This window comes from Mus pahari, chromosome 2, assembly GCF_900095145.1.
Source record: "Mus pahari chromosome 2, PAHARI_EIJ_v1.1, whole genome shotgun sequence".
Taxonomy (NCBI): domain Eukaryota; kingdom Metazoa; phylum Chordata; class Mammalia; order Rodentia; family Muridae; genus Mus; species Mus pahari.
In genome coordinates, this window is record NC_034591.1 from 135687764 (window position 1) to 135710232 (window position 22469).

General features: G+C 47.3%; 1 protein-coding gene across 1 annotated transcript in view; it reads left to right on the forward strand.

The window, feature by feature from the left end:
- The window catches only part of Ninj2 (ninjurin 2), a 137477-nt gene that overhangs the window by 75807 nt on the left and 39201 nt on the right, over positions 1-22469 (forward strand).

Here is a 22469-nt window from a genome sequence, read left to right on the forward strand (position 1 = left end):
AGAGAGAGAGAGAGAGAGAGAGAGAGAGAGAGAGAGAGAGAGAGAGAGAGAAGAGGCAGAGGGGGAGGAGAAAAGCAGCTTTAATGCTTAATGTAGCTGTTAAGGAGGGAAGGATAACCTGTGATGTCACAGCCTTTGGGAAGACTGGGGTGCTAGGTCTCCACCCAGAATGAGAAATAAAGCTCAGATTGGAGTAGTTGTTATTCAGAAGAATGGGAGGCGATGTCCAAAGGTGAGTCTGAAGGAGGGGCTCCACCCCAGTGGCCTCTGAGCCTGCTAATGGCGGGCTGTCGCTTTGCTTTTCAAAACTAAACAGTTTTGTGAACATGGACATTATAACATAGTTAAGATAAAAGCATACCATTCACAGAAGAGTAATGCTGCATTTAGAGTCTGTGTTTATTAGATTATTAAGCTCAGTATTTATAATTACAGATAAAATGTTTTCATAATATAAATATGTTATATAATTGACAGATACAACATGATAAAAGCTAATAGAAAAATAAAAAGAGCCAGGCAATAGTAGCACATGCCTTAAAGCCAGTACTCAGAGGCAGGAGGATGTCTGAGTTCAAGGCCAGCCTGGCCTACAGAGTGAGTTCTAGGACAGCCAGGGCTACACAGAGAAATCCTGTCTTGGAAAAAAAAAAAAAAAGAAAGAAAGAAAGGGAAGAAAAGAAAAGAAAAGAAAAGAAAGAGGGAGAAAAGTCTAAATGAATGGTCTGGTTGTCAGTTTTAAATTACTTTTTAGCTCAATAATAATAGTTATCGGGTGTCTGCTGTGGGCTGTGTTACATGAAGCCCTCACCACAAACTGTTCTATCAAATAGTACACTTATATGATAAATAGTATTAATATCCCAATTGAGATATTAAGAAACTAAAGCACAGAAAGGTTGAACTCAGAGGTTCCTAGGGTCAGCTCTTGAGAAAGCCAGAGCTGGGCCAGCAGCCCGACCACTGTTTACCCTCCACCACAGCAGGCCTGCCCTTCTCCTGGGTTTCACCTCTCATCTAACTAGAAAGAAACCTATGTCTAAGCAGACACATCCTTCCTTAAGAGCCACACGCAGCCCAGTGTCACTGCCTTCGTAGGCTTTGGGACCTGGGAAACTCAGTTCATATCCATGGATGCCCTGACCAGAAGGCCCTGGAGCAGGGAAATGGAGTTGTCTGAGGCGTCTCACTTACAGGCAAAGAACTGAGGAGAGAAAGCTTGGGGTTGTCAAAGCTTTGGGCTCAGTCTCCAGCACTGATCCTAAGGGGATGAGGGGTTTGGGAAAGGGAAGGGGACAAAGCTTGGAGACCAGGTTCCAAACTTTTGTTGTGTAGTCACTGTTAGCCTCTACTTCCTTCTTGCGAATCTAGTTGTTGTTGTTGTTGTTGTTTAATATTTATTTATTTATTTATGTGAGTACATTGCCGTTCTTTTCAGAAGAGGGTATCTGGTTCCATTACAGATGGTTGTGAGCCACCATGTAGTTTCTGGGAATTGAACTCAGGACCTCTGGAAGAGCAGTCAGTGCTCTTAACTCTTGAGCCATCTCTCTAGCCCCTCAAATCCAGTTCTTGACTTGGTTCTCAATCAGTGGGTCTTGACCCCTTTGGGGGTCGAGTGAGCCTTTCACAGAGGTCACCTAAGACCACCAGAAAACACAGATGTTTACATTATGATTCATAACAATAGCAAAATTACAGTTATGAAGTGGTGACAAAAATAATTTTATCCTTGAGGATGACCTCCCTCAACTTGAGCGGTTTAATTAATTAAAGAGTCACGCCATTAGGGATGTTGAGAACTACCGATCTAGACCAAGGCTGCCCTGAAGGCAGCTGGGTAGATATCAGGAAGGCTTTAAGCAAAGACAGCTGCAGTTAGGACCAGGTCTTGGTGGCTTCGGATTAACACCTACTGGGACAGTGAGCACCAAACGTTGTCTGGAGCTGGACTTCACGTCTCACTTTTGGGACAGACTCATCCATCCATTGGTATTTCTCATCATGTCTGCCAACTTTGAGTGACTGTCCTGGGGAGCAGGAACACATGGAGCAAGAAAATGTCAGACCTTCTTCTTGGGGACATACAGATGTGCCTGAGCTTAGTGAAATCTTCACTACCCTGCCGTCCCTTTCATTCCTGTTTGTCATTGCCTAGTTGGTACTGAGTGTACCCGTTGGTACTAGTGAAACTGAGAAAGGCCTTATGCACTCCATCAGCAGTCTAATAAGGGAAATGGTTGCAGTGGAGGTTGTTTTTAGGGTCTGAGATGGAACTCAGGACTTCAAACATGCCAGGCCAGCATGCTACCATGGAGCCATATCGGCCTGCACTAGTTCTACCTACACGGATCTACAACACGAATCACGAAGTCATGACTATCTTGCCAACTGTTTTAGTCACTTCCCCCTTCCTGGCCTCTGTCTAGTGTTTGAGCATATTTTATATCATTTAACCCTCACCAAAAAATAAAAATATGATGGTCCCATTTCACATACGATAGGCCCTGGGCGGTGAGTTTGCATCAGCACTGTCTGCCCTTTAATCCTTGGTTGGTCTGACCTCAAAAACCTGCTTCTCACAGCCATGCTGCCCTGCTCTCTGGAGAATCAGTCATGAGGACCATTGAGGACATAGGTCAAGGCCCCTTTCAGTTTAGTTGGCTGGAAGAAACCTCCTGGAAAAGGTCCTGCTCTGCTCCGCCCTGCCTGTCCCTTCCCACAGCCAACACCCAAGCCCTGTAGCTTTTCTTTTTTCTTTTTTTTTTTCTTAAAGATTTATTTATTTATTATATGTAAGTACACTGTGGCTGTCTTCAGATGCACCAAAGAGGGCGTCAGATCTCGTTACAGATGGTTGTGAGCCACCATGTGGTTGCTGGGATTTGAACTCAGAACCTTTGGAAGAGCAGTCGGTGCTCTTAACCACTGAGCCATCTCCAGCCCCCCCCTGTAGCTTTTCAATCTCACCCCAATCTCGGCTTCCTAGAACCATCTAGTCTCTCCAAGATCAAGCCCTTATGATCAGCATGTAATCATGAATGTCCTTGACTCTGAGGTCTGTGATCAACCAGGCATGCTGCTACGTTCTGAGATTCCAGGACACAGAGAAGGGAATCCTGAGTTCAAGGCCAGTCTCAAACACACCAGGGGCCTTTAGGTGATTTCCTGAAAGAGTCAAACCTACCTGTCTCCCCCTCCTCTTTCTGCTATATATATGTATATGTTTGAACGTATTTAGATACATGAATCTATGCATACACATATGGAGGCCATAGGTCAACCATAGATGTCTGGTCAACACTAGGTGTCTTCCTCAGTCTCCTTCTACCTTGGTTTGTTCGTTTGTTTTTAATAATTTATTTTTATTATTTTTATTATTTTTAAAGGTGGAATTTGTTTTGGTTTGGTTTGGTTTTGTGTGTGTGTGTGTGTGTGTGTGTGTGTGTGTGTGTGTGTGTGTGCATGCCTGTTTGCCTGCATGTGTGTATGTGCACCCCATGCATACAAAGTTCATGGAGGTCACAAGAGAACTGGAGTTGCAGACAGTTGTGAACAACCATGTAGGTGCTGGAAGTCAAGCCCAAGTCCTCTGCCAGAGCATCCAGTGCTTTTAACAGATGAGCCATCTCACCAGTTCCATTTTCATTATTTCTAATTATGTGTCTGTTGGCTGGGCGTGATGGAGCATACCTTTAACAGAGACGACAGGTCCCTGTGAATTCAAGGGCCAGCCTGGTCTATATATTGAGTTTCAGGATAGCCAGGACTACATAGAGAGACCCAGTCTCAAAAAACAAAAGTGTGTGTGTGTGTAAATATGTGCATATGAGTGCACATGCCCATATCCAGCGGTATTAGATCCTCTTGAACTGTAGTGTCAGGCAGTTGTGAGCCTCCTGACATGGGTGCTGGGAGTTCGGGTTCTGGAAGAGCAGTAAGTGCTTTTAACCCTTAACTATCTCTCCCGACCTCCACTTTGGTCTTGGAGACAGGGTCTCTCAGGGTCTCTCCCTGAACCTGGAGCTCTCTAGTTTGGCTAGATTGCCTGGGTAGAAAGGCTCCCAGGTCCCTCCTGTCTGTGTCTCCCTGGAGCTGGTATTATAGGTACAATGGATACACCTGGCTTTTTATGTTGGTGCTGGGAGTAAAACTCAGGTCCTGATGCAGGCATAGCAAACAGTGTAGTGACTGAGCCATCTCTCCAGATCCCCAGATCACTCTTAAGTCTGCAATTCAAAGTCACCTGCTAGCTGTCCCTACCCTGGTGTTTCACCCTCTGTCTTTCTCTTTCTCCATATCCTTGTGTGTGTGTATGTATATATGTATGTGTGGAAGTAGATGGATATTCTGCCTACATGTATGTCTATGTACATATGCATACCAGGTACCTTGTAGAGGCCAGAAGAATGCGTATTATCTCCTGGAATTAGAGTTACAGACAGTTGTGAACTGTCGTGTAGCTCCTAGGTCTCGAACCTGAGTTCTCTGGAAGACCTGATGGTGATCTTACTGAGCCATCACTCCAGTCCCTTCTCTCGGGTTCCTCTTCTTCTTCTTCTTCTTCTTCTTCTTCTTCTTCTTCTTCTTCTTCTTCTTCTTCTTCTTCTTCTTCTTCTTCTTCTTCTTCTTTCTTTTTTCTTTTTTCTTGACAGGGTCCTGCAACTAACTCTATAAACCAGGTTGGCCTCGAACTCAGAAATCCACCTGCCTTAGCTTCCTGAGTGCTGGGATTAAAGGTGCACATCTCTGCCTGACTCTCAGGTTCTTGCCAACTGAAATAATTTGTTCTTCTGAATGTGATTCTACTTCTTTTGCTTCTGTGGCTCTTTTCAGGCATTCCTTCTACTTGGAAGGTCTTTTCCTTGTTTCCTTTCCAACTTTTTTTTTTTAAGATTTATTTACTTATTATATGTAAGTACACTGTAGCTATCTTCAGACACACCAGAAGAGGGTATCCAATCTCATCACAGATGGTCATGAGCCACCATGTGGTTTCTGGGATTTGAACTCAGGACTTTCAGAAGAGCAGTCAGTGCTCTTAACCGCTACACCATCTCTCCAGCCCTCCTCTCCAACTTTTACCCATCCTCTAACATCCAGCTGATTTCTACCATGTGCCCTGGTTTAGTATGTCTTTTGTCTTTGGTAGACAGAAATCTCCTTAAAAAAACAGAATCAAAATCTCATTTGTATATTTGCCTATAAACTCGAATTTAGTACATTTTAATTTTCCCCGTTTCATTCTATCCTAACCTAATTATAGCTCTATAAAGATTTGTTAGATATATTAATTTTAAAAATTGAAGGGCTGGGTTAGCTAAGTAGTAGAGTGCTTGCCTGGCACGTGCAAGGCCCTGGAACCTAGCACTATAGTGAGAACTATAGCAAAACAGAAACAATGAACCCACATGGAGAAAATGGAGGGCCGGGGGTATGATTCAGGGGCAGCACACTTTCCTAGCATAGAAAACACACTAAGCTCAACCCCCAGCTCTGTGAGGCGAAGAACAAAACCAAAATAACAAAATGAAATACTTAAGCAGAGCAACTTGAACATATGGAAGCCTTCGTACGCTGACACAGCCGTGAAGACATCTCGGCAGCCATGGGTTTCAGTGTGTGGACGCTGAGGTAGACTTGGAGCCAGCAGGGGACTCTTACAGGGCACAATGAGTCATTTGCACAGTAGCTTCTGCAGAGGAAAAGGATGGGACACAGAGTACAGGGTGGGGGAGAGGAAGGGCTAGGATAGCAATGAGTTTCATTCTTTGCCTATTGCTCAACATCCTGGTATTTGGGGAATTTGCCTCCCTTGCCTGGGATAAAATGCCCACTGGCCTGGATTGCCTGTTCTGGGTGGACCTGTTGGCTTTCCTCGGATCTTTTCAGACCTATTGCTGTCTCACTCACCGTGGGACACCTGCTGGATAAGCTAGGTACAATGGTAGATATTCTTGGTTCCACTAAGCTTGGGTCCAAGTTGGCAAATAACCTCTGGGCTTTAACAGGCTCAGCAGGAGTACGGCCTAGGAAAAGGTGTCTCCACACGGGATCTGAGGTAAAAGAAGTGTTGGCAGCAAATGTGGGCAGAGGAGAGGGAGCCTGAGGGTCTTGCCCCAAGGTGGGAGTAGCTTCCATTTCAAGGGATTGAAAGCCTGCAGGCCATAGATACAAAACTGCAGGACAGAAAGGATTCTTGACGTTGCAATAGACTCTTTCTGTGCTTCTCTCTTGTCTCCATTGGCCTCTTGAAGCTTAGTTTACCCCCCCCCCCAAAGGCTCCACCTTAGCGCATGCAGCCTGCTAAGGTTCCTTCTAAAATCTGAGGTTCCAGCCATAGCCATTTGGAAAGTGAGGCACTCCTAGGTTCCATGGGATGTTTGGAGCTCATAAAGTTACCTGTGGAAATCTAAGTCAAGGCTTTTCCTCAGATGCAAACATTTCTATCTCAGGGTCCAAAATAGAGGCCACGTGGCTTGCAGGGAAAGGTGGCTCCTAGACCTGGGTGAGAACCACCAATGGTCTTTTAAGTATGGCTCTGTCCTAGGAATTGGTATGAGGATCCAGACTCTCTACTGAGGTTTGAAAGGGGCTGTGACTTCCTGAAAAGTTAAACAAAACAAAATAACATTTTTTTCAGAGGTTGAAGGTGGGGCTGTGTGGACATTTCTGCTCCCCCTATTTCCTATGGGCCTTGCATAAACATGTGTGATAGGAAACTGTGACCAGGACAGTGACGTGCCCAGCCACCCCAAACCTGATGACAGGAGTGCCCGTCTCTGCTCAGACAACACTAGTCTTCGACCTTATCCTTCTTCCTTCCATTTTGCTCTCAGGGCCACAGGGAGCCTAGGCTAGTGGCTGCTGTTTATCAAGAGGAGGACGGAACTGACGGGGAGGAATGTTCTCTTATGAGGCTGGTGTTTGGGTGCAAGAAAGGTGGAATGTGCCCTTCCTGTGACACAGAGGGTGCCAAACTTTGGAGTGCCTCTTTAAATTTCGAACTCAGTCCGACATTCCTGCAAGTGATTGTGACTGCATTCTAAGCTTCCACACATGAGAAATATGTGCCAGTGAAGAGTTCCTGTGTATTCATCTAAAACATGAAGCATGACAGCATCCCTGAGTGTTTGAAAGAACACAGCGTCTATTGTGTGACAAGCGCTATTTATTTTTCTGTAAGGAGACTTTTGGTGTACATCTAAATTCAGAGGACCCCTCCCCCCATCTCTAATGGAAGATCCTTTCCTCTTCTGACCAACTAAGAATCACTGCTCTCATTTAAGATCTTCATTATTTGTTTATTGTGCATTACTCTCTTGTTTTTCTGAGAGTCTTATAGTCTTGGCTGGGCTCAAGGTTGGTATGTAGCCAGAGATGACCTTGAATCTCCGTCTTCCTGCCTAGGCCCTAGTTCTGAGATTCCAGCTGCTAGGCCCGGCTTTTCTCCCCAGATAAGGAAACTGTGTTCTAGCTTAGGGAACTTAGAAAAGCAGTGGCGCCCAGCTTCCTGACTATCTCCCTACCTCTGATCGACTTTGAGAACAGCTACATAAAGGACGTCCCGGTCCTCTCTCACCCTACCCCCATCCCTGAGTCGAAAGGTGTCCATAGGGTACCTGGGGAAAAAAAGGACTCATTCAGGCTTGCCTGATCTGATCAACGGTCAGTCGGACAAGAAAACCAACCGCACACCACACCTTGGCAACAAAGAGCAGCACAAAGCGATGACGTCACTGTTACAGCAGAGAATGCTGGGGGCTTATCCTACCCCAGGTAGTCCTTCTTCTAAGCCTTCAAGGTAAGGATTACTATTCCCTTCTCTTTCTGGATGTGGGTGTTGAAGCATAGGTTAATGACAAAGTCACGTGGTTATTAAAGGAACCTGGATAGGACCTCCAGACCCTGGAATGGCACTGCTAATGCCAGACTCAGGATTCCTGGCTTTTCTTAATCACTACATGATTTTGCCCAAGAATCATACTGACCTCAGCTGTCTCACAGGAGACTCTACCTGGTGCAAAAGCATCTTTGCTATATTTCCCAGGGCTAGGAGGACGTGTGGTACACTCAACTCTGTAGGGTGGAGCAGTCCTTAAAATTCCCCTCCTGGCTGGGTGCTAGGGCACACCTTTAATCCCAGTACAAAGGAACAGAGTCAGGTGGATCTCTGAGTCAAGGCCAGCCTGGTCTACACAGCTAAATCTAGGAAAGCCAGGGTTACATAGAAAGACCAGTTTCAAAAGAAAGGGAAGGAAAAGAGGAAAAAAGGAAAATCTCCTTCTGACTGAGGCAGAGGGATGTAGCCCAATAAGCTCTTGGCCACCAGAAGTGGGCCTCCCTCCTCCCCACTCCCAACTACTAAGCTCTCAGCTGGGCCGTTCAGAATGGTTTGGGGACAGCCTGAGTTTTGGAAATTTTTTTTTGTAATCTCTTCTCTCTGACCTTTAACACAGCTCCTGCCTTTCCTCTCTGTGATGAGTGTGAACCTTAAACCCCCAGCAAGCTCTTTGAAAGTGGTGTGTGTGTGTGTGTGTGTGTGTGTGTAGTATTAAATGTATTCTGTTTTCTCCCCACGTGTAGACTGAGCACAAACTCATCACCTAATAAATGTTCCTCCTGGGCTGTTTGATTTGGGTCACTCTGCCTATCCAGTCTCCCAAGAAGCTCCTGGCCTGTGAGACGCTGGGATCTGGCTTGCTGTCTTGTCAGGACGTGTGGCCTTTGGAGGGACCCTTTCGGTGCAGGCACAGGGCCTCTGCCTGGAAGGCGCAGACCAGTGTGTTTGCACCTGCGCAGGCACTTGTGGAGCAGAGAGGCTATTTCAGGCTTCGGCAGCTCTGCCTTTTAAAGCCTCCTGGGTCCCTGCAGTGGGTAAAAGGCAAGCCACGGAGGCTGTGCGCAGTAGCTCTCCGCTCAAGGCTTCCTGGGAACCACGTGTGTTTACCTTTTACTTCCCTGGAGGCCAAGAGCAAGACAGAAAGCCTGGTGTGAGAGACAGTTGAGCTCCTAGTCTCACAGCGCAATCTCTCCAAAGCTCCAGACTCTGCCACTGTTGGCTGGGCAGCCCCTGGGGCACGGTGCAGTGGACTGATATCACGTTACCTCTTAGAACCTCGGTGTCTTCATCGGGGAAATGGACAGACTTCTCTCTTCTCGCTCTAGCATGCCTTAGCCCAAGCATCTCCGTGGTTCCAGAACAACATGCCTCCTTCTCAGTACTCCCAGCCCCCAGTGTGGGTCAGGATTGACCCCTAGCTTTATCCACCCAGGATCTCTTGTAGGACCAGACAAGCCTACTGACAGAACAAATTGCAGGGGGATTACGGGGGGCGGGGAGAAGGCTGTGATGAGATTGGCATGTAATGGAGGAAATCAGAGTCTCCCTACCCTCTCTGGAAAGTACTGCATCACTTTTGGACTACCAGAGTGCTGTTACTGAATCATCCCTCATCATCATCATCATCATCATCATCATTGCCGCCGCAGCCACCACCACCACCACCATCATCATTTGAAAATGTTACCTGTTCTATATAGTTTAGGAAAATATTTTATATCTTCTCACTCATTTTAAAATCTTCAGCCAGGTGTGGCAGCACATTCCCGAGCACTAAGAAGGTTGAGGCTGGAGGATTGTCATACACTCAAGGCCAGCCTCGGCTGCATAGTGCGGTCCTCTCTCAGACAAACAAACAAACAATTCCTTACAAAGGGCTAGGGTGGTAGCTCGGTAGCCATGCCACAGCCTGGCATTTCAAAGCACTCAGGTTGACACAAGTCACCGAGAGAAACTAAAAGGCAAGCCGCAGAGCCCCATGAGCTACTGCAGAGCCCCATGGCAGCCCTACATATGTGGGAACGCCGTTCTTGCTCCTCCTGCAGCATGGCTGGCGGCTGAACGGCTTGCCTGTCCCACCCAATGGTAAAGCTGACAGGGAATGAATATGCTCCAAATATGGCCCAGAAACTTGAAACAGACACACATCCTTCCCAGGGTTCATAAGGTATTATACAGAAACCCCAGCATGGTTATCATAAGGAAGATCATATGCAAATGCTATGCAAATATGACCCTGGGGCAATGGTTCTCAACCTTCTTAATGCTGCGACCCTTTAACATAGTTCTTCAAGGTGTGGTGACCCCCAACCATAAAATTATTTCATTGCTACTTCATAACTGTGATTCTGCTACAGTAATGAATTATAATGTAAATATCTGACATGCAGGCTATCTGATGTGTGAACCCTGTGGGCTTGAGAACTTCGGCTCTAGAGGTTTGGAACCAAGAGTTTAGAGGTCCTTTGCAAGGTGACATTATATTCCTCCCCACAAATACATCTAGGGAAGAGGGAATGTGAGGAGAGGAAGGGGGAGGTTCCAGCTGGCTGCTTCTTCCTTCTGATAAGCTACCACTGCACTTCAGCCCAGCCCATTTCTGAGAGTTTTGGGGGCAGGGGGAGTTGTCAGGGAAGCAAGCTTAGGCTACGGGCACTCTCCTGAGGACTAAGGTGCTCAGCTTCCTTCACAAAGCCCCAGACCCTAACTTGGGGACTGGAAGGATACAAATGTGGCTCACCTTGGGAGAGAGTGGGAGTGGGCTACATGCAGGCCACAGTCATGGGTCTCCCAGTCATACTGTCACATCCTGCTGCAGAGGTTCCTTGCCAGAGTAAGATTCTTCTGGAAAAGACTGGAAATGGTGCCTGAGGTAGACTCTCTCGTCACTCGGAACTGAAGGGAGAAAAGTAAAACCACGCATAGGTGGATTCATCAAGACCTTTGTCCAACAGCCTGCTTCTGCCCTCAGAGGTCAGTCAGTGAGGTCCGGCCCCACCTCGGTGGCTTCAAGTTCTGTCTCCAGGCCCTGCTGAGAGTGCCACTGCTCTGCTGGAGGCACAAGAAGCATCCAAGGAAGGCTCTCTACCCCACAGGGCGATGACAGGCCCAGGGGGACAGCTCTCACTTTGCCCACACTTAACCAAGCCAACACTTAAACAAATCATTGCATTCAATCTCCACCTCTCTGTGAGATAAAGAGCCCTGCTGGACTCCATCTCACAGGGCCTCAAGGCCAAGGTCACAGGCTGGCCTGAGGCTGGTCCAGTGGTCACTTTTAGGGAGCTGGCCTCAGAGCCTGCACTCCTGGCCAGAGCCCAGCACACCCTTCACATGGGAGCTGGATATGGACATGAACCAGAGTGACGGGACCTTTGGGGCCACGGAGACCTTCAGAAACCCAGTAACTGTAGATCGACCTTGAGAGGGAACCCTTTCCTGGGAAGCAGGGTCATGACCCCACCGCCCAGTGCTACTTGCCCAACATTTGTCTCTGACTAAATGAGGAAGGCTAAGGTGAGGAAATCAGGACATCCTGAGGAAAGAACAGAGGGAACAGAAAGCCTGCTGAGGCAGAGCAGAAGCTGCTCGCAAGGACACCCAGTGAGCCCCGTTGAGCTCGAGGCTGGGTGACTTTTCAGTGCACAATTGTCCACGAGTGCCCAGCAGACCATGAGAAAAAAAAAAAGCATCGAGCCCAATGGGCTTTTATCTCCAGGATCCCAGGACCTCCTCCTCCTCCTCCCCCAACCCCCAGTTATAAACCTAGGTAAGAGAAGAGCAAGCTGTGCTCTGCCCAGGACACACTTCTTACTGGCTTCTGTAAAGACAAATGAAGCGGCTTCGGAACGGTATAGACAAGTAGGCAGATAACAGAAGGAGGTTCTCAGCACATTGATGCTTCAGTCTTCGTCAGGGGCAACGTGCTGGGGAAGCTATGGAATTGCGTTCATCAGCTTTCTGTCACTGTGATAAAATAGCCAAGTTAATCAGTTTGTAAGAAAGAAAGGATGGGGCCTGAGACAGCTGGCTCAGCCGTTAAGAACACTTTCTGGGGCTGGTGAGATGGCTCAGTGGGTAAGAGCACCCGACTGCTCTTCCAAAGGTCCGGAGTTCAAATCCCAGCAACCACATGGTGGCTCATAACCATCCGTAATAAGATCTGACTCCCTCTTCTGGAGTGTCTGAAGACAGCTACAGTGTACTTACATATAATAAATAAATAAATCTAAAAAATAAATAAATAAAAAAAAGAACACTTTCTGTTTTTTACAGAGGACCCAGGTTCAGTTCCTAGCACCCATGTGGTGGCTCTCAATCATCTGTAACTCTAGCTCCAGGGCATCTAGTAACCTCTTCTGGCCTTTGCAGCCCCCAGACATGCCCGTGGTGCATGTAGACACATGCAGATAAAAGATTCATACTCATAAATTAAAAATAAACAAATCCTTTAAAATAAGAAAGAAAGGATTAGAGTATTTTGGCTCGTTTTTTTTTATGGTTTATTTTATTTTAATTTTTAAATGAGATGTGTGTGTGTCTTCAAGGGAGTGTGTGCCTATGAATGAAGGTGCTGGCAGAAGCAAGAAGAGAACACTGGGTCCCCTGAGGTTAGAGTCACAGGCCGTCGAGAGCCACCCAGTGTAGGGGCTGGGAACGGAACTCAAGTCCTCTGCAAGAGCAGTTGGTGGTTCCAACTGCGGAGCCATCTCTCCAGTCTCTGGGCAAATGGTTTCAAAGGCTGCTTTGGCCTTGTGGCAACTCAGAGCAGTATGGTAGGAGAACGTGAGGGAGAAGTCTGCTTGTCCCATGGCAGGCAGGAAGCAACCAGAGAAGGGCAAAGGGGTGGAGCCCTCACATCTTCCTCAAGAGTGTGACCTAATGACGTGATGTCCTCTTTAAAGATGCACTGCCTCCCAGTACAGCCTTAGACTAAGGACCAAAACTTTAATAGATAGGCCTCTACAGGGCATTTGAGATGCAAACTAAAGCTGTCTTTTTTTTTTTTTTCTTTTCTTTTACTGTTTTCCTTTTGCTATATTCTTAGTTCAAGCTAGGCATCTTTACAGCAACCTTGCTGAGGGTAGGGACTTAGGACAAGAACAGTTCTTCTTTGGATTTTGCAAGTGCCACAGCACCTAGGGACTTCTCACCCCTTATCTTCCTAGGCATTCTGCTCCACAATTACTTCACTTCAGAAGGATGTCTCATTGTGGACATATCTTAAAGGCACAAGAAAGGCGCATGGCACCTGACCCCTCTCCCCTCCCAGTTGTTTTGCACCTAATCTATGAGTTTGCAGCTCATCTGTACCATGCCCAAGTCCACGTTCTTGACATCTTGGCCTCTCTCCTGTTTGCAAGCACCATAGGGGAAAGATGGTGGTGCATGCTCTGTAATACTTTTCAAAATTTTTATTTTATTTTTATTTTATGTGTATGGGTGCTTTGCCCACATGTGCATGTCTGGTACCCACAGAGACCAGAAGGAGGCATTGGATCTCCTAGTTGTGAGCTGCTATATGGGTGCTGGGAACCAAACCTAGGTCTGCTGCAAGAACACCAAGAGCTCTTAACTGCTGAGCCATCTCTCCAGCCCCTGTAATAGGAGAGAGAGGGGAGAGAGAGGAAAGGGTTTCTCTGTGTAGCCCTATCCTAGAACTCACTCTGTAGACCAGGCTAGCCTCAAAATCAGTTATCTGCCCTGCCTCTGCCTCCTGAGAGCTGGGATTAAAGGTGTGCACCACCACCTTACACACACTCAGCTCTCCTAAGACTTCTCTAAAAAGACAAAACAGAGCCTGGAGCAACAGCTCAGAGGTCAAGAATACATCCTGCTCTTCCAGTGGACCTGAGCTTTGTTCCTACTATCTACGTCAGGGGCTCCAAACTGCCTATAACTCAAGATCCAGAGGATCCACCACCCTCCTCTGGCTTCGGAGAACCCTCGCACACACTTATGAGTGTATCCATGTAGGCAAACACTCGTACACATAGCTAAAACTCATAAAACAAATCTTAAAAACAAAACAAAAAGCCGGACGTGGTGGCGCACACCTTTGGATCCCAGCACTTGGGAGACAGAGGCAGGCAGATTTCTGAATTCGAGGCCAGCCTGGTCTACAGAGTGAGTTCCAGGACAGCCAGGGCTACACAGAGAAACCCTGTCTTGAAAAACAAACAACAACAAAAATAAATAAAGAAATAAAATAAAGGAGCTTGTCACCAAGTCTAACAACCTGAGTTCAGTTACCAGGACCCATGTGACAGGAGAGAACTGACACCCCAAAGTTGTCTTTTTGCCCCTCACACATACCCCCCGACACATTTGCATTCCGTTCATATCTACATCAAATAAATACATTCTAAAAGTAAAAATGAGCCGAGCGTGTTGGCGCATGCCTTTAATCCCAGCACTTGGGAGGTAGCGGCAGGTGAATTTCTGAGTTCGAGGCCAGCCTGGTCTACAGAGTGAGTTCCAGGACAGCCAGGGCTACACAGAGAAACCCTGGCTCGAAAAAACCAAAACAAAAAACAAAAAAACAAAAACAAAACAAAAAGTAAAATTGAGCTTAAAACTATATCATATCACTATTATTACATTTATTATAGGCTTTTATTTACTGTTGTGGGGTGGTGCATGTCTCAGAGCGTGACTGTGGAGGTCTGTTCTTTTCTTCCATCCTGAGACTGAACTCAGGCAGTTAGGTCTTCACTCACCGATCCATCTCAGTGGTCCAGTCTTCGTACTAGTACCACCAAAGGATGCAGACTTCTGTTCTCCCTAGACCAAGCCTTTGGATGGCCACATTTACTCATTGGCAAAGTCCACAGATCATCTGCAGGACACAAGAAACCAGGGAGCATAAGCCACAGGGATTTGGGGAGTAGTGGTGCCCTGGTTGCTTGTGCAGCTACAGTTAACCCTGAAGGCCTGGCTGCTACTGCTAAGAGTTTCTGCTCTGAGGTCATCCCGCATTGTGGGAATGACAAGATGGTCCCAATGATTTCCAGCCTTCAGTGTCCTCAAAATAATCCTTAAGCTTCCGAAGACCCCCACCAAATTGGCTCACTTCCTTTTCCACAGGGTCTCATATTAGTCTAGGCTGGCCTAGAATTCTCCACCTAGTGGAATGAATCAAGAACTAGAAACTGGGGGTTGGTGAGATGGCTCAGTGGGTAAGAGCACTGACTGCTCTTCCAAAGGTCCTGAGTTCAAATCCCAGCAACCACATGGTGGCTCACAACCATCCTTAATGAGATCTGACGCCCTCTTCTGGTGTGTCTGAAGACAACTCACTCAGTGTATGTAAGTATAATGATAAATTAAAAAACAAAAACAAAACCAAAAACCTAGATAGTGTATAGCTTTCAAAGCCCAGTTCATCTGCCCAGCCTTCCTCAAGCCTCAGAAGGTTACAGACTAAGGAAAGAAAATAATGAAAATTCTTCCCTAGGTCTGAATACTTTTTAAAAACTCTGTCTCCTCTTGGTGCGTGTCACCTGCTCTTGTTTATATCACTCGCCCGCCCCCACCTCGATCTAGCAACCCAGAGGCTCTGATTCACTTCCTTAGTGGGGCCTACGGCTCTCCTTGGAGAACCGCTCATTGTGGAGGGAGGAATGAACACTTCGGTTATTTTCAGGATTCATGATGAGGTCAGAAGCGGTCTTCCCCATGCCCTGCCTTCATCCGTTCCCTCCAACCGCTCGCTCCTGTTTCTTCACCAGGACATCCCCACATGATCTCCGAATGGATGTCTGCAGAGGTCAAGGTCCGGAGCTAGCATGTTTTAGTCTCCCAGGAGCCTCCCTAAGTCTGGAAGCTTCCCTGTCTTGCATGACAGCTGTTTGTTTTTCGTGGAGAGCTGACAGTGCATGCTACCTGCCACCCAGCGTGTAGAGACACAGTCCTGCCCTCAGGCCTCTGGGAACCTGAGCTAGACAGACAGCTCCAGATACAAACACAGCTCAAAACCGGGCCAGCTGAGGCCTGAGCTGAGAGACCTTTATTTCATTCTCTGTAGTGTAAAAAAATAAATAAATAATAATAATAAAAGCTAGCCAGATGACTTCTGTGGACAAACTGGCAGGTGGGGTGGGGGACAAGGAGGGGGAGCGACATGATAAGGACATCTTTGTTGAGGATTAGAAGGATGTTTGTTACTGGCACCACCAGGTTTCTGGGAATGGAAGATGGTGATGTGGCCATAGGCAAGGGGGAATTGGGAACAGAGGACAGACCTACCAGGAGTCGATGGGAGGAAGGGGCCTCCCGTGGGTGCCCCCCTCCACATCACCTCTCTGCCCACCATAGCCCTTTGGGTCTCAGCCCCAACACTGGCAGTTCAGATCAATCCCTTCTGACCAGGTGCCTGTGGAGAGGGCATCGGAGGAAGGCAGGGATGCTCAGGATAGATCTTAGGAGACAAGAATGTGCTGTGGGAGACACCTGCTGTCCAGCCAAGACAGCCTGGGCTCCTCCTTAGCTCTGCTCTTCCCAGAGGTTCTCACATTCCTGCCCTGGAAAAAAGATTTTGTGGTTTAACTGCACTCAAAAGAATGCCACACACAATGCCTGCCATGTGATAAAGGCACAGACATCACTTTTTGTATAGGAAAAAAAAAAAGCCATTTATTTTTTTTTTAAATGTATAAGTTAGGACTAGATAATAAATTCCAGAAACAGGGCAAGTTTGTGTTCTTCACAGGTGACACAGGAATGACAGGTTTGACATGTGTGCTATAAGGAGTTGGCTCATGAGCAGGGAAAAGATTCCTTGGTGTCTTGGATTATGGCCCTAAACAGATCAGCCTGGGACAGGAAGAGAGGAGAGAGCCTGGGGGTCCAGCCCAGGGTCTGCCACTTGAACTACATGGCTTTGGGCAAGTCACTAACCTTTCTGGGTACACTTTACCCCTAATTCTATGGTTCCACAGGGAAACGGAAGTTCAGTTATTGTTCGTTAATTGGGGGGAGCTATTTAGGATACAGGAAGAATATGGACAGAGAAATACTTCAGAAAGTGTGGTCAGAGTTACTTAACCTAAGTGATTTCATCTTTTTTTTTAAGATTTATTTATTATTATACATATTATACATATACACTGTAGCTGACTTCAGATGCACCAGAAGAGGGCGTCAGATCTCATTACGGGTGGTTGTCAGTGGCTGGGATTTGAACTCAGGGCCTTCGGAAGAGCGGTCAGTGCTCTTACCTGCTGAGCCATCTCTCCAGCCTATGTAGAAGGCATCTTAAGGCCTCTGATGTGGTGCCATCCACTTGTGATCCCAGCACTATGGAGGCAGGGGCAGGTAGCTCTCTGGTGAGTTCAAGGCCAGCCTGGTCTACAGAGTGAGTTCAAAACAAACAGGGCTATGCATAGGACCCTGTCTTAAAAAAAGAGGTGGGGGAAACAAGGGATAGGTGCCTCTTCCCCTATCTAATTTAGAGTTTAGGGGAAAATAAAAGGAAGTTCTTGGGCCAGACTACAGAAGTGAACTTGATAGCACAGAGCTCTTTAAAGAACAGATTGTCTGTGCTGTGGTTCCTCTGGTCATGGCCTAGTTCTGCTAAACAGAAGTACTTGTGTCATTTCCCCCACATCCACACTCACATGTGTATCCTAGCAACCCCGCCTGCAGCTGTGCTGAGCACAGATGTTCAGGCTGCTAATCCACCAGCAAAGCTGGGTTGCCTAGCAGGTGCCCTCCCACCGAGCTGTGTTCCTAGCACAGTGCCTGCTGTATGCAGTGGTGGGCCCATGGAAGTCAAAGGAGCACCCAACAGAAGGCTATGCTGCAGAAATGTGCTAGTACAGGCCTGTAATCTCAGCATTCAGGAAGTTGAGGCAGGGGGATTGCAAGTTTCAGGCCAACCCGGATTATATAGTAAGACCCTGGCTTAGGTAGGTAGGTAGGTAGGTAGGTAGATAGATAGATAGATAGATAGATAGATAGATAGATAGATAGATAGATAGATAGATAGATAACCAATAGCAACCAGAAAATAGGACATTGTGTTCTCTGACCCCTTCCTATGAGCAAGAAGAGTCACTTTATCTCCAGTCAAGGACTTCCTCTTCTCCGGTAATTACATGGTGGGGCAAAAGCTTTAGTTCCGAGTCAGCAGATGGGGGATGAGTCATGGTGCCTATAGTAGCTGGCTTGGCTTATGTGCCAGGTGGAGCTTTAGGCAAAAGAGCAGAGCTTCCAATGGGCCCAGCTGCGTTCACCTGATGGAGCTGATCCTGTGTTTTGGGGAGTTCAGCTCTGAACATCTGTCCACACTTGTCAGACAGGGAAAATGGACACACAGGATGAGGAGTGTCAGCGGCTATAGAGGTCAAGAAGTCAAAGTGGACTGTAGCCGATAGCCACAGTGATATCAGGATGAAGGGAGGGAGATGGGGACAGAAAGAGTCCTGCACTAGGAGTCAACCTGGGCTCACACTCTGACTAATGCTGGTGGCATAAGCTTCACGCTCATCCATCAATTTCTTCATTAAAAAAAAAAAAGGAAGTTTAAGGGAAATCAGAGTGTGAGGGCTCATGCTTGAAAATCCCAGTGCTTGGGAGACTGAGGCAGGAGGATTGTTGTGAGTTTCAGGCCAGCCTGGGCTCAACTTATAAAGAAAATAAAAGGGAAGGCAAGGGGGGAGGGGGGAGGAGGGAAGAGAAGGAGGGAGGGGGAGGAGGAAGTGGAAAGGAGGGGGAAGGGAAGGGAGGGGGAAAGGAAGGGAGGGTGGATGCCTTACTCAATGAAAGAGGACTTACAAAAGCAGAGGCAGCTCGTGCGCATCTCTGTGGCCTCTGGTTCATGGTCTAGGGCTTTCTTTGCACAAACGGTACCTCTTTGGTAAGTGTTGTTCAGATCAATTATTTAAAACAAAATAAGAGGCTGGGGTGTAGCTCACTGGTAAGGAGCCTTCTTAGCAAGACACTGGGTCCAAGCCCCATTACTGCAGGGAGAAGAAAAAGAAAAAGCAGAAAGGAAGGATTGAGGGGCTGGAGGGGGCTCTGTGGCAGAACACTGGCTGAGCCGTGCAAGGCATTGGGTTCCATCCTTAGCTGCAAGACAACACAGAGTCCCTGGGTCACCTGGTCCCCTTTGCTTCTCGGGGGCACAGAGACCCATTGAGGAACAGGACCTTGCCTAAGGTTGCACAGGACATCGGAAAACAGAACATAGAGAGCACCCATGGTGTGACAGGTGCTCAGAAGTCACTCAGCTCCTGTGCCCTTCCTTTCCAAATGACAGCACCGTGGGTGGGTGGGTGGGTCCTCGGCTTTCCCCACAGCTTTTTGGTTTTTCTTTTCAAGGCACTGGAATCAAACCCAGGACCCTGACTGTGCTAGGCAGGCACTCCCAATGCAGTATATACCCAGGACCCTGACTATGCAAGGCGGGCACTCTCCTGCTGTAGTATATACCCAGGACCCTGACTACGCAAGGCAGGCACTCTCCTGCTGCAGTGTATACCCAGGACCCTGACTACGCTAGGCAGGCACTCTCCTGCTGCAGTATATACCCAGGACCCTGACTATGCAAGGCAGGCACTCTCCTGCTGCAGTATATACCCAGGACCCTGACTATGCAAGGCAGGCACTCTCCTGCTACAGTATATACCCAGGACCCTGACTATGCTAGGCAGGCACTCTCCTGCTGTAGTATATACCCAGGACCCTGACTATGCTAGGCAGGCACTCTCCTGCTGCAGTATATACCCAGGACCCTGACTATGCAAGGCGGGCACTCTCCTGCTGCAGTATATACCCAGGACCCTGACTATGCAAGGCGGACACTCCCAATGCAGTATATACCCAGGACCTTTTTTCACTTTTATTTGGAGACTGTTGTCTCACTAAACTGCCTAGGCAGGACTTGGAAGTGTGACTCTCCTGCCTCAGTTTCCCAAGTAGCTAGTATGACGCCTCTGCTACCAAGTCTGGATGACGCCTCTGCTCTTGCCCCCAATCCGTATGGCCTCTGAGTTACTTAGCTGAAACCAAGCTGCTAATTAAGACTGGAGTGGGATTTACTAGTAGGAGCTGCTGTTGGCATCTTGCCCACCACACTGCCCCTGTGTCGCTTGGTTAACACTCTGGGCCCAGACTATCTGGATTTGAATCCCCGTCCCACAGGGGTTGTGCTTTGGGTCATAACAGTCCCCCAAAGAACGTGTATCAAAGGCTCAGTCCTCAGTCCATCATAGCAGAACATTTAGGAGGAATCTGTGACATCAAAAAGGACAGTGGGACCCTGACCCCTTGCTCTCATGTTGCTCCCAGGCCTATATAAAGTGAGCAACCTTGTAACACCTGCACCTCACAGTGATGTGTCCAATGTGACAAGACCAAGCCATGGTGGGCTGACACCTCAGAAGCCAGGAACTCAAGTCATCTTGCAGTATCTGTCATGGTGATGAAAACTGACAGACATTAATTAGCGCATGACCGTCTCTCTTCTCAGACACTTCAGCTTTCCCTGTGAAATGGGGACTAATTGCATTTGTCCCCAAGAAGTTTTTCTGAAATTTAAATGGATTAGAATATATACTTTAGGAGTTGGAGAGATGGCTCAGTGGTTAAGAGCACTGACTGCTCTTCCAGAGGTCTTGAGTTCAAATCCCAGCAACCACGTGGTGGCTCACAACCCTCTGTAATGGGACCTGATGCCCTCTTCTGGTGTGTCTGAAGATACTGAAGATATGAAGAGAGCTACAGTATATTCACATATATAAAATAAACTCTCTCTCTCTCTCTCTCTCTCTCTATATATATATATATATATATATATATATATGTATAGATATGTGTATATATACATATATATATGTATATATACATACAGTGCTTGAGAGATGGCTCAGTGGTTAAGATATCACTGACTATTCTTCCAGATGACCCAGGGTTATTTCCTAGCACCCACATGGTAGCTCATAACTCCAGGATCAGACACCCTCATACAGACATACATTCAGGCAAAACAGCAATGCACAGAAAATAAAAATAGATTTAAAAAAAAATCAAATAGTGATTGTTCCCTCTCTGTTCCACAACCCCCTCCCCTGTGTGTGTGTGTGTGTGTGTGTGTGTGTGTGTGTGTGTGTGTTACTAGGGGCTAAATTTGGGATTTCACATATGATAGGCAGATACTCCATACTTCATTGTGGAGTCATGCCCTTGGCCCTCTTTATAATTTCCATTTTGAGATGACACCCTTTAATCCTATTGCTTCAGCTTCATTAGTAGCTGAAATTGCAGGCTGGACCCAGAGCAGGCTTAAGTGTTCAGTACGTTTTGAAGTTTGCGTTTGACTGTTGCTACATTGGTGGCTCCAGAGTTGACACTGAGCCTTTGTGAGGACAGACATTCAACGGTGAAGTTTGATACTGATGAATAATGTGAGATTCCAATGATGCTTTAAAGGACTCTCACATGTATAATTTGGGAGTGCTGGGGTCTTCTTCTTCTTCTTCTTCTTCTTCTTCTTCTTCTTCTTCTTCTTCTTCTTCTTCTTCTTCTTCTTCTCTTCCTCCTCCCCCTCTTCCTCCTCTTTCTTCTTTTCTTCTTCCTCCTCTTCTTTTCTTAGTCACAGCACATGGAGGGCTGAGCTGGGGCATCAGCTGTCCACAAGTCCATTTCCTCTTGCCTGTGCCATCTTTACAACCCCGCCTTCCATTCTAATGTGCTCATGTTGAAATGGGGGTGGCACCCACAGCACAAAGGCCGTGGCTGACTGCCAAAGGACCTCAACCAGGAAAAGTGGTGGGAGGCAGCCAGCTCCTGCCAAGAATGGGAATGTGATTTCCTATCCCACCCCCACAGGGGCCTGCAGCCTCCTTTCTGCCCTCTTCTCCTTTCCCCTAGTTGTGTAGGCCACGGGTTTCTGTCTGAAAAAGTGATTAGCAGTAGCTAACTCAGTCTGTCTCCTCCTGCCAACTTCCTGAGCACAGGGGCAGAAGGCTCTCTCTGCCAAGAAGAGCGTCTTAGCCCAGCACCCAGCCTGTGTCAGCGGGATGTTGACAGTCATTGGTCATTTATTCACAGCCAACTGCCACACTTGAGAGGTGATTTTATTTAATGGTTGCCAGCCAGCGTCACCTGACCTGACTAACTTGCTGGGTTCCTGCATAGAGCTGAAGCCTCGGCTGATACAATGTGCTTTTTGCCCTTTTAGTCCTGTGCTTGCTTTAGTAATGCGGTACAGGGCTGCTATTGATTCCTATAGTTCAGGGTCTCCTGTAGCCCCAGGATGGGCTAGGTGGGGGGTCGGGTAGGGGTGGTTAAGTGAGATAACTGTGAACTTTAGATTCCCCTACTTTTACCTCCCTAAAGCTGGGATTACAGGCATGCACCACGATGCCTGGCATGTGTTTAGGGTGCCCAGCATGCCACCTTGAAAAGCAGGGGCAGCACACTGCTTTTCAGACTTTGATAGACATACAGATGACCTGGGACCCTAGTTCCTCCTATAATGCAGGTACTAGGGGGTGGAGAGTTGGCTCTGTGGTTAAGAGAACTTTACACTCTTTTTTTTTGGTTTTTCGAGACAGGGTTTCTCTGTATAGCCCTGGCTGTCCTGGAACTCACTTTGTAGACCAGGCTGGCCTCGAACTCAGAA